This window comes from Hylobates moloch, unplaced genomic scaffold, assembly GCF_009828535.3.
Source record: "Hylobates moloch isolate HMO894 unplaced genomic scaffold, HMol_V3 SCAFFOLD_58, whole genome shotgun sequence".
NCBI classification, from domain to species: domain Eukaryota; kingdom Metazoa; phylum Chordata; class Mammalia; order Primates; family Hylobatidae; genus Hylobates; species Hylobates moloch.
In genome coordinates this window covers 54,453-73,534 of record NW_026652333.1, presented here as the reverse complement: position 1 = coordinate 73,534, position 19,082 = coordinate 54,453, and the positions used below count along the sequence as shown (strand labels likewise).

The 19,082-nt window shown below is 41.3% G+C and overlaps 1 protein-coding gene across 9 annotated transcripts in view; it reads right to left on the bottom strand.

Annotated features, from left to right (window-relative positions):
* The window catches only part of LOC116463750 (E3 ubiquitin-protein ligase Arkadia), a 116,511-nt gene extending 106,739 nt beyond the window's left edge, over positions 1–9,772 (bottom strand). For 3 of the 9 annotated variants that reach the window (XM_058434832.1, XM_032147003.2, XM_032147004.2), the window contains exon 1: positions 9,281–9,771. The gene's annotated coding sequence lies outside the window, so the exon portion shown is untranslated. Of the gene's footprint in view, positions 1–8,941; positions 9,213–9,280 lie in introns of those variants that run through there. The other 6 variants (XM_058434835.1, XM_032147006.2, XM_058434834.1 and 3 more) reach the window with 5 other exon arrangements.
* Positions 9,773–19,082: the final 9,310 nt, after the last annotated feature.

Here is a 19,082-nt window from a genome sequence, read left to right as displayed (position 1 = left end):
AAATTAAGCATATTAGTAGAAATATAAGTACACAAGTAAATACAGAGAAATATAAGCATACTACTTAGAAATATAAAGGCATAGACTAGAAAAGTAATTTTTGAGAGCTAAAATGTTTCTGTTTAAGCAGTACAACTAGGGGATTAGGAGAGTTGCATAGGAAACCACTGTTTTTCATTTTAAGTCTTTTGAAATTGACTTTTAAAACCGTGTACAGATATTAATTGGTTGAAAATTTTAAATATTCAAAATATTACTTTGAAAAAACACACATTAAGTTAGGTTGAATAAGTAAATAAAGCAAATATCCATACACAGGTGAGAAACTGGCTATGCAATACACCAAGATGTAACAGTAACTGCCTGGGTAAAAAAAAAAAAAAAAAAGTACTGATGAGTTTTCAATCACATACAAAAATTGTTTCATAATTTTTTAATTTTTTTTTTTCTTGAGATGGAGTCTCGCTCTATTGCCCAGGCTGGAGTACAGTGGCATGATCTCGGCTCACTGCAACCTCCACCTCCCAGGTTTAAGCGATTCTCCTGCCTCAGCCACCCAAGTAGCTGGGATTACAGGCATGCACCACCCTGCTTGGCTACTTTTTTTTTTGCATTTTTCAGTTGAGACAGGGTTTCACCAGGTTGGCCAGGCTGATCTTGAAATCCTGGCCTTGAGGGATCCATCTGCCTCGGCCTCCCAAAGTGCTGGGATTACAGGTATGAGCTACCGCACCCAGCCCAATTTTTAAAATTCATTTTAAAGTTCCTTAAAAAGCAACAGTTTTCTTCAGATTAGAATGTCTGATGACTTAGTTAAAAATAGTTAAAAGTATAAACTTCAGTTTTTTAATAAACAGTTAAGTGGCTAAACACACACACACAATCTTTTCATTTCATGTGATCATAATTAAGAACATATCAGAACATAACTCATTACGTATTTGAAAAAGAAAAGAAGAAAAAATTGCTTTATGACAGTAAGTTGCTGAATCTTATGTGATTATTTCATAAAATCTTCAAAGAAATATAAACCTACTATCAAAAATCTAATTTAAATTTAGTTTCCTAGCGATGTCCTGATGCATGAAAAAAGAGATTATTCCTGTATATAAATAACACAACAGCAAATTGGATTGCTCACTAAAAGGAACCAGGGTTCCATGGAAAATGGCTCATTCCAAGACTGACAAAGGAAAGAAATAAGATGCGCTTGCAACATCTTGCTGTGCCAGAAAGACAGGAAATACTTTAAAAAAAAAAAAAAAAAAAGGGTTGGGGCACGGCAGCTCATGCCTGTAATCCCAGCACTTTGGGAGGCTGAGGCAGGTGGATCACGAGGTCACAAGGTCAGGAGTTCAAGACCAGCCTGGCCAAGATGGTGAAACTCCGTCTCTACTAAAAATACAAAAATTAGCTGGGCATGGTGGCGGGCGCCTATAATCCCAGCTACTTGGGAGGCTGAGGCAGAGAACTGCTTGAACCCGGGAGGCAGAGGTTGCAGTGAGCCATGATCGCACCACTGTACTCCAGCCTGGGCGACACAGTGAGACTCCGTCAAAAAAAAAAAAAAAAAAAGAGGGTATGTTAAAAAGACACAAGAGCCCATGTGGAAAGGCTCCTAATGGACAAATCTGGGACAATTTGAACATCAAAATAAAGGTTATAATGGGTTATAACCCACTGAATAAAAGAGGAAACACATGATTCTGTATTAATCAGATAAAAGAATGTCTCTTCCTTATAAAAGAATGTCCATTAGTGAAGAAAATGGATGAGTTACAAAATAAACACTTTCCAACCATCAGAGTAAAGATCAGTAAAGATCAGCATAGGCAAGAAACATCAATGGATGCTACATGGGCCTTGGGGGATGTGGGGAGTGATGAAGAACAGGATGATCTGATGAGGAGCACAGTATCTGCACTATCTCAAAGTTATCCCCACAGATTACTTACTAGGTGCACTGTTCCGCATTACAGGAGACTAAAGAGATATGACAAGTAAATGCATTTTGTGATCCTGAACTGGGTCCTATGAGGAAAATGCTGTAAAGGGATAAATGCTATTACCGGGACAATTTGACGAAACTGGAAAATGAGCTGTAGATTAATATTATCAAAGTTAAATTTCCTGAATTTTGTAACTGGTGCGGTGATAATGTAAAAGAATAAAATACACAGTGAATATTTAGAAACAGATGGGCATAATGTAATGTAATGGGCATAATGTAAGCAATTTACTTTTAAATGATTCAAGAGAGAATAAGGGACCAGGCACAATGGCTCACCCCAGCACTTTGGGAGGCCAAAGTAGGCTGATGACTTCAAGTCAGGGGTTTGAGACCAGCCTGGCCAAGATGGTGAAACCTCATCTCTAACTAAAATACAAAAATTAGCTGGGCGTGGTGGCAGGCACCTATAATCTCAGCTACTCAGGAGGCTGAGGTAGGAGAATCGCTTCAACCTGGGACATGGAGGTTACAGGGAGCCACACTGCTGCACTCCAGCCTGGACAACACAGCGAGACTCCACCTCAAAAAAAAAAAAAGAGAGAGAAAATAAGAAAGCAAGTGTGACAACATTAAAAACTGGTGAATCTGAATAATAAGTATTCAAGAGTTCTCAGTACTATTTTTTAAATCTTTCGGTAAGTTTGAAATTATGTCAAAATAAAAAATTTAAGTAGCCAGCCATGGTGGCTCACGCCTGTAATCCCAGCACTCTGGGAGGCCAAGGTGGGCGGATTACTTGAGGTCAGGAGTTCGAGACCAGCCTGGCCAACACAGCAAAACCCCGTCTCTACCAAAAATATAAAAGATAACCTGAGTGTGGTGGCGTGCACCTCTAATCCCAGCTACCTGGGAGGGTGAGTCAGGAAAATCACTTGAACCTGGAAGGTGGAGGTGACAATGAGCCAAGATGGGGCCACTGCACTCCAGCCTGGGCCACAGAGTGAGACTCCATTCAAAAAAAAAAAAAAAAATTTAAGTAACAACAAATTGGGATGTCAAAAGATAGTAAAATAAGTAATTTATTCGAGTGCCCTATAGTACATATGAATAAGGGAAATGACTACAACATTGATTCAGACTTGACACCTAGCCATATATAGAATTTCTTAAATTTTCTATTCTGTAGAAAAGGAAAAATATTTTTTAAGACTCCAATCACATACAAACTAAACTAAGATGCTAATCCTGTATGCCCTCAGGAAAACACAAAAATCTTTTCTATGTTAATACAATCCACACTGCCGAACTCTCCCTTCTACCAGCAAGCCATAAGCCCCTTCAGGCAGGTGTTAAGAGCCTGCCCTTTATTGTAACTCAAGCACTGGCACAGTGCCTGAAATACAACACTCCTGTTTGTTAAATAAATACTGAACATTTACAAATAGAAACAAAATACTGTATTTTTATCAAAATCAAAAGAAGCATGGAAAGGAAGAGACACTGAAATATGGTACTTTCACAAATTTTTTTTGAGACGGAGTCTCACTCTGTCACCCAGGTTGGAGTGCAGTGGTGCAATCTCGGCTAACTGCAACCTCCACCTTCTGGGTTCAAGCAATTCTCCTGTCTCAGCCTCCCAAGTAGCTGGGATTACAGGCACCCACCACCACGCCCAGCTAATTTTTGTATTTGTAGTTGTATTTTTTTTATTTTTGTGTTTTTAGTAGAGACAAGGTTTCACCATGTTGGCCAGGCTGGTCTCGAACTCCTGATCTCAGGTGATCCACTCGCCTCGGCCTCCCAAAGTTCTGGGATTACAGATGTGAGCCACTATACCTGGCCACTTTTAGAAATTATTTTAAAACATTTTTAATTATGACTGAACATTTGCTTTTTATTCTTGAGATGGAATCTTGCTCTGTTACCCAGACTGGAGTGCAGTGGCGCAATCTTGGCTCACTGCAACCTCTGCCTCCTGGGTTCAAGTCATTCTCCTGCCTCAACCTCCCAAGTAGCTGGGATTACAAGCACCCGCCACCATGCCCGGCTACTTTTTCTATTTTTTAGTAGAGACAGGGTTTTGCCATGTTGAGCAGGCTGGTCTCAAACTCCTGACCTCAGGTGATCCGCCTGCCTCAGCCTCCCGAAGTGCTAGAATTACTACAGGTGTGCACCACCATGTCCAGCCTAAACATGAATGAACGTTTTCAAAAAAATATTATTTTACTTTATTTCATCTACTTATTTATTTTGAGATAGGGTCTGGCTTTGTCACCCAGGCTGGAGTGCAGTGGCACAATCTCAGCTCATTGCAATCTCTGCCTCCTGGGCTCAAACCATCCTCTCATCTCAGCCTCCCGAGTAGCTGGGACTACAGACATGTGCCATTATGCCTGTCTAATTTTTGTATTTTTTTGTTACAGATAGAATTTCGTCACGTTGCCCAGGCTGGTCTCAAACTCCTGGGCTCAAGCAATCCACCCTCCTCAGCCTCCCAAAGTGCTATGATTACAGGCATGAGCCACTGGGCCCAGCCAAAAAAATATATTTTAAAATATGAACATTTTCAAACCTCACAAAAGCAGAGAACAATATTATCAATACCCATGTACCCAGCACCCCAACCCAACAATTATCCAGATTGTGCCAGACCTGCTTCATCTATCTCATCTCCCTCCACCGCATTTTTTGGTTTTTATCTGGTATCTGTTTAAAATAACAGACATTGCTGGGCACGGTGGCTCACGGCCTCCTTTGGGAGGCCGAGACGGGCAGATCACCTGAGATCAGGAGTTCAAGACCAGCCTGGCTAACATGGTGAAACGCCGTTTCTACTAAAAATACAAAAAGTTAGCAGGCGTGATGGCACGCTCCTGTAATCCCAGCTACTCAGGAGGCTGAGGCAGAAGAATTGCTTGAACCCGGGAGGTGGAGGCTTCAGTGAGCTGAGATCACGCCACTGCACTCCAGCTTGGGCAACAAGAGGGAAACTCCATCTCAAAATAAAATAAAATAAAATACCAGACATTTGCAAGTTTTCTCCCTCATTCCTCAGTCTCTATCACTAATAAAAAGTGGGCATTTTCTTACATAAACATAATGCCATTATCATCCCTAACAAAGTTACAATAACTCCTTGATATCATCTAATACCCATCCATATTCAGATTTCCCCCAATGTTTCAAAAATGATTTTCTACTATTGGTTTGAGTTAGGGTTTAAACAACACCAACATATTATATTTGGTTACTACACATAAAATAATTTTAATCTGTCTACATCATCTGACAGCAAATATGAAAAGCTTAACACACAAACCAAATAATTAATTTACATTTGTAGATTCTCTAGAATCAAACCTCATCTAATGCATTTGCTGTTCCTGCTATCTGTAGCAGTCTTCCTCCAAATTGTCACTATGGCTGATTTTTTCTAGTGACTGAAGTCACAGGTCAAATTACCACCTCTAAAAACGCCCTCCCTAACCACTGAATCTACAGTAAAACCACTTCCATCCATGCCCTATCACATGGTCCTATCTTCCTCATGGCACTTACCACTACCTGAAACCATTCTGTTTATTATGTTCCGCCACACACAACAGAATGTCAGCTCCATGAAGGCAGAGTGCCTTCACTGAAGACCAGTGACTGTGCCTAGAACGTGAGACATTCAATAAATGTATCTACATAATAATGCAGTACCGCTCTTTAAAATGTAAGCTCAGCTAAGTATTTTGAGGCTTTTTTGTTGTTTTGTTTTTTTCGAGACAGAGTCTTGCTCTGTCACCCAGGCTGGAGTGCAGATCTCAGCTCACTAGAACTTCCACCTCCCGGGTTCAAGCAATTCTGCCTTAGCCTCTTGAGCAGCTGGGATTACAGGTGCATGCCACCATCATGCCGGGCTAATTTTTATATATTTTTTTTTAGTACAGACGGGATCTCACCATGTTGGTCTGGCTGGTCTTGAACCCCTGACCTGATGATCCACCCGCCTCGGCTTCCCAAAGTGCTGGGATTACAGGCATGAGCAAGCGCACCCAGCCTCAGCTAAGTATTTGTCTTTAAACATGTGTAATTCACTCCTCATGTAATGATATAAATTGAGTACCTGTAGAAACCTGGGCCAGCTGTTACCAAGAATCTGTAGGTGCCGGGCGCGGTGGCTCACGCTTGTAATCCCAGCACTTTGGGAGGCCGAGGCGGGCGGATCACGAGGTCAGGAGATCGAGACCACGGTGAAACCCTGTCTCTACTAAAAATACAAAAAAATTAGCCGGGCGTGGTGGCGGGCGCCTGTAGTCCCAGCTACTCGGAGAGGCTGAGGCAGGAGAATGGCGTGAACCCGGGAGGCGGAGCTTGCAGTGAGCCGAGATCGCGCCACCGCACTCCAGCCTGGGTGACAGAGCCAGACTCCGTCTCAAAAAAAAAAAAAAAAAAAAAGAATCTGTAGGATGTAGGAAAGAAACAAACAGAAGTATAAGACATTCAAATGTAATTGTGGACTTTTAGTGAACAATAATTACAAGTTTCTGAAAGAAAAACAAATTATTCAGGATGATTTTTAAAATGTTACCAGGAGTAATAAAAAAATTCATTTTTAGTACCATCTGAAAGCTATTAAAGCTTCAGTAATTAATATCTACAATGGGACAACAATAGCAATAATATGTGGAACAACAATCAGTTTTTTTGTTTGTTTGTTTTGAGAAAGTCTCGCTCTGTCGCCCAAGCTGGAGTGCAGTGAGTGGCACGATCTCTGCTTACTGCAACCTCTGCCTCCCAGGTTCAAGCCATTCTCCTGCCTCAGCTTCCCAGGCAGCTGGGACTACAGGTGCACACCACTAAGCTCGGCTAATTTTTTTGTATTTTCAGCAGAGATGGGGTTTCACTATTTTGGCCAGACTGGTCACCTCAAGTGATTCGCCCGCCTTGGCCTCCCAAAGTGCTGGGATTACAGGGGTGAGCCACCACACCTGGCCCACAGTTTCATGATAGGTTTTACACATACGCATTTCATGAGGGAATTGATGCTTTTTGTATAGCATTTCTTTCTGGGGATTCAATTACGACAAATACAACAACGAATACCAGAAACCTAACTAGATATACAAATCATTAGATTTGGGACCTAAAGAAAACCAAAGTTATCTATTCTACAATTCTCATTTAAACAGAGAGACCTGAAGCCCAAGGAGGGTTAACAATAAACTCGGAGATTTAATGTATAGCAAGCAAAGACAGATCTAAAATCTAGATCTCCTGTCTCTAGCCCTATATTATTTCATAAGATAATGTTACCCATAGAATGGTAATGTCAAGTTATAACATATTTTAACTGCTATCATTTTTCAGATGGTCTCTTTTATTTCCTACTGAAGCCTTGGCCCAAAAGGGGAGAAAAAGTCAAAATGAGGGCACATAAGTATGCCTCAAGTAAAGCATGATACAGAAACCTCTCTTTAAACTATAACAAAAAAAAAAAAAAGGAAACATCTAAAAATCTAAACGGTTTGATTCAATTAGTTTCTTTTATATTTTTTATTTTAAAGTAAAATAACTATTTAGGAGTATCTGCTAAATGACTATACCTCAGCTTTATACAAGCAAGGTGCTGTTCTCTTAAACATCAGAATAGCTCTCTCTCAATCATCTGTAGAAATGCAGTACCAAAGTGAAATTCGTTAAGGTGTAACCTCTGCTGTAATGCATTTTTCACCAAAATGAAGTCACTTTGTTTATACCTTTCTTTAAAAACCAGTTCTATGTCTGGTGAAATAACTAGCAAACAAGTGGCCAACAGACACCAAACAAAAGTTAAAAAATGACAGAAGGATCTGCACATAATATAGCACCCGTGATAAACAAGGAGACTCACGCTTCCTACTTTTTCCTATAATATTATTTAGATTTAGAAACACCCTCACCAATTCTTAGAATACTATTGTGAATCTTTGGTCACAAACAAATGAGCAGGAGAGAGATGACAAAGTCATTTGTCCAAGGTTAAATGGCAAGGAAGTGTCCAAAATAAGATAAATCAAGGCTTTAAAAAAAAATAAATTTAAAATTATTTTAAAAGTAAAAGGGCTTCCTTCTTATCCATCTGTTTTACCTCATAAATATAACCATACTAGGGTGAAACCATGTGGCTTATACTGACATGAAGATTTTTACAAAAATACATATAGTAACAAACTATCAAAAGGTGTATCTTTACTGTAATAAAGCTAAGTCCAGCGTTACAGAATTTGTGTATGGTAATCTCAAAATCACATTCAAGCATTTACAAGCATCACACACACACACACACACACACACACACACACACACAAACAAAAATGGGAAAGGAAATGGAACCTTAGCTTATGTTTTTCCCAGTTTGTTGTTTTTAGTTGAAGAGGCCCCTAAAACAAGAAAATTATAAAATACCAAATGAAATAAAGTTTAGATTAAGTCAGATTCAAAAGCTACAGGAAATCCTACAAAACGTAGTCTACGTCAGCTGGCATCTTACCGGTAATTCAAGAGAATTCTAAATTAATGCCGCACATAAATCAAGAAACAGGAAAGCTTACAACAATGCAATGGAGTCATCCCACACTACACACACGAACAAATTAAATGAATACCCTATACTTCCTGGTATTTTCTGAATAATCAAACTTACACTTGGGTTGAGAAATACCCATCTGTAAAGATCTATCTACTATAACCTATTTAAGAACTGTTGTTAACAAATCTATTTCTGCTGCACTGAACAGATATTCCCACTATAGCACTGACACTGACTCTGATAAATTATCGAAGGACAATAGTAAAAACATCAGCTTCTTTTTAAATGACCAACAAGCCAACTCCATACAAAATCTGACGCGTCTGTATTTCAGCTGCTCCGCGGACTACGTTTCCTTGATCACAGCAGCAGCAGGCGACTCCCTAGCCGTCAGGGCTGACTTAGCGCCCTCCAACTCCCCGGGTCCGGGTTACCTTCATCACTCCATTGTCAAATCGCACTCCCACGCCTCGGTCCTCAGCCCCCATCCTGAGACTCTAGGGAGAGTCGGAAGCGGGAGAGAAATCCCCTCACCCACAGTCCCTCCTCACTGTAGGCTGTGGGTGTGTCGGTAGACGAATGCCTTGCCCAAACACAAATCGTCTGCGGAGACCCAGACCCTAAGTCACCACCGAGACAGAGATAACCGACCGGTCGCCGACCCCAGCCTTCCGCGGCCGCAGCCCTTCCTCTTTCTCCCCTCCAGGCCGGCCCCTCCCCCGTTGCGCGCACGCGCGGCCTCCAATGGATCCCCTCCCCCCTGTTCCCCTTACCTTAATCATTAGCCACCCTCTTCTCTTCCAGGGTCCGGGAATCACTGACCCAGGAAGGAAGACAGAAATGTAAGGCGTAAAGAGTAATGCGTCGAGAGCCAGCGATCTGCGCCTCAGACGTCGGCCTAATAGGCCCCTAGAGTCAAGAGCAGTGTCTGTCACCGCCACCAAAACTGTACGTGCGGCAGCGCCTGGACTCGGCCCAGCTAAGCCGGCGTGGGTTCAGAATGCCTAATTTGGTCCCACAAGAACTCCTTCTCTGAAGCTGCGGGCGTTTCTACGCTGCGCAGACCGAACACCTCCTCGCCGTCGCCGCCACTGCCGCTGCTCCCCTACAGCCGCCGCCGCCGCTTCGCCGCCGCCGCCGCCTAACCAATTCCTCCCCTACCGAGGAGAGCACGACACTAGGGCTCTTTACGACAGTTCGGAAAGTGAGAGCGCAGTAGCCTTCACGCCTCCATTAACGTCTGTGTGTTTCTGCGCTTGCTCGATTCCCGTTTCTCACCGTCCCGCCCCCTCGGTCCCGGCCCTCCCCCTTTGTACTGGTTTTATCAGTCTGTTGGCGTCACAAAGCTCATTATTTAATTTTCTTTGGTGATTATGCGTTCAACATTTAAGCCAAATCTTGACTACATCTTGGTTCATTTTTTCATAACTAAAAATTAACCAACTACAGAATTAATACATTTACAGATACACGTAAACCAAAACATGGGTTAGTGTCTTTCACAACAAATGATACCCATATCATATGCGCTAATGACATAAAGATCACGGCACCTCACTGTTAAAGTGAATTTGCTTCCGGAATCAGATCAAAAGTGGTCACAGATATCTCCTGCGAACTCGGGCTGTACAATCGCTTAAGCCTCCTTGTTTATTTTATAAAAGTCAGTAGATAACAAATGCGTCATTATATGCATTAGGAGGATAAAGAAAGGATGAGCTTTAGAGTCCATCAGGAAGACTTCCTTTCAAAAATCCAGTGATGCCACTTAAGAGTTCTCTGATTGATGAGATCCTTATAAATCTTAGTTTCCTCCTCTGTACATTGGAATAACGTATTTACCTCAAAAGGTTCTTGTTAGATTAAATGAGACAGTTTATATAATGCTCTGAACATTACTTGCCAATTAAGTGTTCGCTAAACATTAATTCCCTCCCTTTGCCATCAACTCATCTTTTTCAATACTTTTTTTGTTCACTCATATTTTCCGTATCATTCAGTAAAGAAATGATTTTGGCCAGGCACGGTGGCTCATGCCTGTAATCCCAGCACTTTGGGAGGCCGAGGCCGGTGGATTATCTGAGATCAGGAGTTCAAGACCAGCCTGGCCAACATGGTGAAACTCCTTCTCTACTAAAAAAACAAAAATTAGCTGGGCGTGGTGGCAGACGCCTGTAATCCCAGCTACTCGGCAGGCTGAGGCAAGAGAATCGCTTGAGCCAGGGTGGCCGAGGTTGCAGTGAGCCACGATCGAGCCATTGCACCCCAGCCCGGGTGACAGGGAGACTCCGTCTCCAAGAAAAAAAAAAAAGGCCGGGCGCGGTGGCTCATGCCTGTAATCCCAGCACTTTTGGAGGCCGAGGCGGGCGGATCATGAGGTCAGGAGATGAAGACCATCCTGGCTAACACGGTGAAACGCCGTCTCTACTAAAAATACGAAAAATTAGCCGGGCGTAGTGGCGGGCGCCTGTAACCCCAGCTACTCGGGAGGCTGAGACAGGAGAATCGCTAGGACCCGGGAGGCAGAGGTTTTAGTGAGCCCGAAATTGTGCCACTGCACTCCAGCCTGGGCGACAGAGTGAGATTCCGTCTCAAAAACAAACACACACACACACACACACACACACACACACACACACACAAATGATTTTAAAATTACAATATAATCAAGGATAGCAGATTGTGGAAACTAAAAGAGCATTCGACTAGGATTTTCCTCAATCCTCCTATTTTCTCACTCTTAAACATAGAATTTTGCCCGGACTATCTTGTCTTCTCCCTTGATTTTAACTGTTACTATCTCATGACTTCTCAAACCTGTATTTCCAGCTCTAACCTTTTTTCTAAAGCTTTTGACCTGTGCTCTTCAACTAGGTAGACACCAGCCATATGGGGCTGCTGAGCACTTAAAATGTGGCTAGACCCCCCTCCTCTTCTCCCTCTCCCCTCCCCTTTTCCTTTTCCATCTCCCTTCCTAAAATAAATAAATAAATAAAAATAATTGAGAAGTGCATTAAGTGAAAAATACACATCGAATTTCAAAGGTACAATAAAAAAAGACTGTGAAAAATCTCAGTACTTTTTAATATTTATTATATGTTGAAATAATATTTTGGATATATTGGGTTAAATCAGTGGTTCTGAAGCTGGGATGATTTAGCAACATCCGGAGACATTGTTGTTTGTTACAACTCAGGGAGGAGGGGCGTGGCTACTGGCATCTGTCCACTAGGATAGAGGCTAGAGATGCTGGCCTCTCCACAACAAAGAATTCTTTGGCCCAAAATGTTAATAGTGCAGTTGAGAAACCCCAGAAGAAATAAAAAGGTGAGGGCCTGAACCCTGTTGGGATGCTGAAGGAAAAGAGTCAGTAGAAAAAAGGAGTGGAAAGATAAAGAAAATAAAGGGATGCTCAATGGAGAAAAATACCTATGGAGCCAGAGAAAATGAGATTTAAAGCTCAGATGGAAATTTAGCCTTGGATAGGAGAAGGGATGGCCTTTCCACTGAAACAGGTGAGAAGGAAGAAGACTGCAATTTAGCTATGTTAGCTTCAGGGGGCAAATTGAGGGCTTCTTCATTGAATGACCTTGACTTCCTTATGAAACATGAAGTAGGGCCATCTATGAAGATATAAGCTTTGGAAAATGCTGGGTGGAGAGTGACTAGAAGAGATTTTAAAAATCAGAATAGTCACTAACATAATGGCAAAAGGGAAACAAATCGAAGCCCAGAGCAGAAGAGGAGTGAGGTTGAAGGGACAGGTGTTACGCAGTTGTATTTAGAGGAATAATGGTAGATTGTAGGGGTGAGAAGCAGCTCTCACCTGAATTACACATAACAATTTTCTAATTTCTATGCTTCTTCTTCCACCACTGTCACCACACCACCCCAAACTCAACCTTAAGCCACAGTTAGAGTACGGCAGAAACTGATTAGACATTAAACTGCTTAAATCTTTCAATGACCCTCCATCACCTTCAAGTTAAAATCCTTAGCATGACAAATAAAGCTCTTCAAAATCCAGATTCTTCAGTACCACTTCATACCAGCCCTAGTTTCCATCCTGTCCCCTGACCCTTCCTGGACCTCGGTGGACTTCTCAAACTTCTTGTAGTTCTCCAGGAAAAAAAAAAAAAATATATATATATATATATATATATATGTATATTCTTCCTATATAACTATCAATTTTCCCCATGAAGCTAACAAACCTAATTGCATTAGTACAATCTCACTTCTTCCCTCTCACGTGTTTCCGTGGAAAGGCTATCCTTTCTCCTCTCCAAGGCTAATTCTTCCAAGTGAGCTTTGGATCTCATTTCCTCTGCCTCCATAGGAACTTTCTTCAACTCAGCATCTCTTTATTTCCATTATCTTTCCTCTCTCTTTTTCTACTGTTTCTTACCCTTCAGAATACCAACAAGGTTCAAGACTCACCCAATCTTAACTCCATATTCTTCTAGATATATGTCTCTCTCTTTCCATCTCTGCCTTTGCACAGTTCCTTCTGTCTCAAAATTCACCCCCCTTCTCCACATTTCCCACCCATGCTTTATCTGCTTAACAAATTCTTCCCCATTCCTCCAAGCCCTCTTCCATGAAGCATTTCCTTACCTCTCTCCCCACCCCTTGAAATGGACATACTCCAGTTTTAGTACTCTCTTCAAGCTTTATACTTACATCTAAGTATTATGATTGTTTACATACATACCTGTCTCAAAACTTAAAATCAGAGAAAATGTCTTTCTCTCTTTAGTAGAAAAATAGCACTCAATAAACACTTAATGAACTGTACGGAATAAGAAGATTGGGATTCTAATCTCAATTTTGCCAGAAGAAACCAGAAATCCTTAATCAAATCACTTTAAATATCTGAAAATTAATTTTACTCACTTGTGGAGAGATCAAGTTTTTCCAAATGCACTCCAAACCAAATTCTGCTTTCCTCAAACTGCAGCCAAATAATGTTTACCAAATTAGTCTGCACATATGGACCAGCAGTATCTAACTACTGCCTGACAGGAATTTGAGGAGTTTGGTCTAAACATGGAAATACTGGGCTGAATTAGTGAATCACCTGCAATCAAGGGGAATAAGAAAATTTCTACAAACTATCAAAGTCAGAAGGAAAGACTGGTATGCCCATCATCCGTTGCATACTTCACAACTGTATAAAGTCTGCAAGTAAGAGTAACCAATTATGTGGTCAGCTTCGTGAGCTCTTTGGAAGAAACGGAGAAAAGTTTGAAGATTTAACGCAAGAGTTAGAAGATCTTGGGAAATTCTTGAAAGTATTTAGTGAACTATTTCCTCAGATGTAAAGCTTTGGAAATAATTAAAAGGATCTCAGAGATGAACTAATCAGATCACTTCATGATTCAGAATATTTTATTTTCTTCTTGGCATATGAAGATATCACTGGAACTTAAAACAAAGAAAAATGCTATAGACTCCATAACTGCTGATTTAGTTGAGGTAGCACAGCTCTCATTAAAATTTTCTATAGGTGCTGGGTGTGGCGGCTCATCTCTGTAATCCCAGCACTTTAGGAGGCAGAAAAGGGTGATCACCTGAGGACAAGAGTTGGAGACCAGCCTGGCCAACATAGTGAAACCCCATCTCTACTAAAAATACAAAAATTAGCTGGACATGGTAGCGGGCACCTGTAATCCCAGCTACCCAAGAGGCTGAGGGAGGCAAATTGCTTGAACCCAGGAGGCGGAGGTTGCAGTGAGCCAAGATCGTGCCACTGCACTCCAGCCTGGGCAACAGAACAAGACTTCACCTCAAAAAATACATATCTAGATAAAAAATGATTTCAGGCTATGTGATTGGAAAGAGACTATTTTTAAAGATTATATATGTAGCATATACTACATATAGTACTGTATAATCTTTATTATACATACATAGAAACAGATAGAAAAGATAGTAATTAGACACAGCCCTTTATCCTACTACGAAACTGTTTTGCAATCAATGCAATCATAGATTCTGAAAAATTGAGGAGCTATTTAGCAGAAGAATAATCTCAAAAGACAATACATTTGTGGTGAGTACTTATCAATGGATAAATTTACAATTTTCTTTGGAAGGCAACTTTCAAGATGTATTTGAAATGTCAAGAGGCCAGGCACAGTGGCTCACGCCTGTAATCCCAGCACTTTGGGAGGCCGAGGTGGTTGGATCACCTGAGGCTGGGAGTTCGAGACTAGGCTGGCCAACATGGTGAAACCCCGTCTCTACTAAAAATACAAAAAAATTAGCTGGGCGTGGTAGCACACGCCTGTAATCCCAGCTACGTGGGAGGCTGAGGCAGGAGAATTGCTTGAACCCAGGAGGTGGAGGTTGCAGTGAGCCAAGATCATGCCAAACAGAGCAAGACTCTGTCTTAAAAAAAAAAAAGAAGAAGAAGAAGAAATCTCAATAACTAATACTATCTCTGTGACTCTGTTTCTAAAAAACAGAGGTAACAAATTATGGACTAACCAGGGGACACAGAATGCCTGGAATTTTGCAGATGAGCAAAACTTCAAATATCCTGATACGTTTCTGGTTATCAGGCCAAATTCTGGGCATGTCTGAGGCTCTCTCATTCTGTGAAAGTATATTTTTAAGATAAAAGTGTAGAAAAATGGAAGTGAAAGCTGCCATCCACCATTGGTAATGTAAGCCTAGAATCACAAGCAAGGAGTTCCAACTGACTGATAACCATTCTCAAAAATAGTTTAGTCTGTTAATTACCAGTATTTTTACACACTTGGTCAAAGTTAGTCAGAGGTTTACCAGTGAGCATTTTCGTTAAGTTGTTGTTAACTCTTGAAATGCTTTTGCAATTGTCGCTTTTAAAATTCAGAATTTTTAATGCGCTCACCTCTATTAGCAATCTTTTTTACAATTACAAGTTTCTGGCCAGGTGCAGGGACTCACATCTGTAATCTAAGTGCTTTGGGAGGCTAAGTTGGGACAATCACTTGAACCTAGGAGTTCAAGACCGGCCTGGGCAAAATAGTGAGGCTCTATCTCTACTAAAAATCCAAAAAAGTTAGTAGGACATTATGGCATGTGCCTGTAGTCCCAGCTACTCAGGAGGCTGAGACAGGAGAATCACTGGAGCCTGGAAGATTTAGGCTGCAGTGAACTATGAACACGTCACTGCGCTCCAGCCTGGGTGACAGAGTGGGACCCATCTCAAAAAAAACAAAAAAAAGTTTCTGATCATTGAAAAGTTAGACTGGATAACCTCCAAAATGCCTTAAAGTTCTAACATTTCATATTTTGCTTCAGACCTAATTAGATTTATGAGAACCCTATATTACAATTTCAAGTGTGATTTACATACTGGCTACTTAGTTGCAAATTCAGAACAGGAAGTAAAGACACTGATGCATTTGCTTGTTATTATTTACAGATCATGCAAAGTTTTCCAAAAGCATTTAAAAGTTTCTCTAAACTACATTAGTAGTAGTTTTAATTGCACAAACTAATACTTGATTATGATTTTAAGTTACAGAATTGCAGAGACAGTGCTTTGTTCAATTAAAAGATTATATAGTACATTGCTCTCAGGAGGCTGAGACAGGAGGATCACTGGAGCCGAGGTACTCAGGGCTGCAATGTTCTATGAACGTGACAGTGAATAGCCACTACACTCCAACCAGGGCAACACAGTGAGACCACGTTTCAAAAAAAAAAAAAAGAAAGAAAAGAAATTATTATACAGTACATTAAAAACACTGATATATTGGGGGACTGTTCAGAAATAAAGATACAGAAGAAGAAGGAGAATAAAATGAAATGCCCATGTGCTAAAAGGGAATTTTAAAAATTTATTCGACAACTTGAATCCAAACACCTTTAGTGGTCAGGGCTTCTGGTAAGATTGTAATTATTTTTGTATTTTTTATGACTTTTGACAGAACATAAATCACTATTATGCAACAGAAATTTGTAAATATTACAGATTTTAGTTTAATATCTTAATTTTAAAATCTGCTGAAGTATTTTTAAATTTTGAAAATATCAAGTGATTAAGGTTGACAATCATGAAACTCTGAAACCCAATCTATTTAAATTACACAGATAAGAAAAATCTATTTCAAACTGTTCAAACACAATTTAGAATTGAGTTAAACTAGGAAAGAGTGCCACCTACTGAATCAAAATTGCTTAAACATCTCAACATTAAGTTCATTCTGCAAAACCTGTAAAGCTCTGGCATTGTTTTCCCCAAAGATGTACATTTAAGATAATCTTCATACAGCAAATATTGTTTTATTTAATGAAATTTTATTTTTCAGTAGAAGATAACAGACTGGATTGGCCACAGGTGTTTATCATCCCAACATCACCCTGACAAACGAGAAAGGAATTAAAAACGTACAAAACACAAATGAAAATGGGAGAAGGTCATTAGCAAGCAAGTTATTCCACCTAATATCTGGAAGATAAAAATCAGAGGACTGCTGATTATTATAGCAAAGTAAAAAAGCTGCACCAGACCGGGCGGGGTGGCTCACGCCTGTAATCCCAGCACTTTGGGAGGCCAAGGCCAGCGGATCACCTGAGGTGGGAAGTCCAAGACCAGCCTGACCAACATGGTGAAATCCCATCTCTACTAAAAATACAAAATTAGCTGGGCGTAGTGGTGCACACCTATAGTCCCAGCTACTCCGGGGACTGAGGCAGGAGAATTGCTTGAACCCGGGAGGCAGAGGTTGCGGTGAGCCAAGATGGAGCCATTGCACTCCAGCCTGGGCAACAAGAGCGAGACTCCGTCTCAAAAAAAAAAAAAGCTACACCATTAACTACTGTCAAAGAAGGCTGCATCAACAAGCAAGCTACTATGCTGGTGAGACAAGCAGTGATAAATACTTCACATTCTAAGATGTATAGGCCCCACATGCCTGGCGGTAGGCAGCACCCTTCCACACAGACATCACACTTAGGGTTTTCTTGGTTTGGTTTTGGTTTTGGTTTTGGTTTTTTTTTGAGACAAGGTCTTGCTCTGTCACCCAGGCTGGAGTACAATGGCGCCATCTTGGATCACTGCAACCTCCACCTCCCAGGTTCAAGTGACTCTCCTGCCTCAGCCTTCCGGGTAGCTGGGATTACAGGTGTGCACCACCATGCCCAGCTAATTTTTGTATTTTTAGTAGAGATGGGGTTTCGCTATGTTGCCAAGGCTGGTCTTGAACTCCTGGCCTCAAGTGATCCACCCACCTTGGCCTCCTAAAGCGTTGGGATTATAGGTGTAAGCTACCGTGCCCAGCCACATTTAGTTTTCATTAATAGACTGCATTTAATAATATATTTATTGACAACCAAGAAATGCCAGATAGGGCTGGGCATGGTGGCTCACGCCTGTAATCCCAACACTTTGTGAGGCTGAGGTAGGAGGATCGCTAGAGCCCAGGAATTTAAGACTGGCCTGGGCAACATAGTGAGACCCCATCTCTGCAAAAAAAAAAATTAAGAAATGCCGGGCCAGGTGCGGTGGCTCACGCCTGTAACACCAGCACTTTGGGAGCCTGAGGTGGGCAAATCGCTCAGGAATTCGAGACCAGCCTGATCAACAGGGTGAAATCCCATCTCTACCAAAAATACAAAAAATTAGTTGGGTCTGGTGGTGTTTGTCTGTGGTTCCAACTATTCAGGAGGCTGAGGCTCTGGATTGCTTGAGCTTGGGAGGTGGAGGTTCGGTGAGGTGAGATCATGCCACTGCACTCCAGCCTGGGCAACACAGTGGGACCCCATCTCAAACGCAAAAAACCAATCCAGAAATGCCAGATATTTGCGGAAAACCTATAACACAAAAGAGTCCAAGATAAACTTTTTTTTATTGTTTGTTTTTGTTGTTTTTTGAGATGGAGTCTCACTCTATTGGCATGGAGTCTCATTGTGTTGCCAGGCTGGAGTGCAGTGGCGTGATCTTGGCCCATTGCAGCTTCTACTTCCCAGGTTCAAGTGATTCTCCTGCCTCAGCCTCCTGAGTAGCTAGGACTACAGGTGCACACCACTACGCCTGGCTAATTTTTGTATTTTTAGTAGAGACAGGGTTTCACCGTGTTGTCCAGGCTGGTCTTGAACTCCTGACTTCAGGTGATTCTCCTGCCTCAGCCTCCCAAAGTGCTGGGATTACAGGCATGAGCCACTGTGCCCAGCCGACAAACGGTTTTTAAATGACAATAGAGAATGGAGCTAATTCAACAAACATAAGAGGGAAAATATTTTAAACTCTTTAATACCCTCAGAAATTAAAAATGATACTGCATTCTTACAATAGGAAAATGATGTTATTTTTTAAAAAGGAAGAAAGAACCTTTAGAAATTAAAATACGATTCCTGAAATTAAAATTCAATAGAAGGGTTGAAAGACAGAAGAAAGAAAATATTCCGGCATATAAGACAAAAAGAAAAATAAACATGAAGGAAAGGATAAGAGATATAGAAGACCAACCCTAGAAGTAAAATATCTAATAGAAGCAAGGTACGGTAGCACACACCTATAATCAAGGAGGATTCCTTGAGCCCAGGAGTTTGAGGCCAGCCCGGGCAACACAGAGAGAGCCC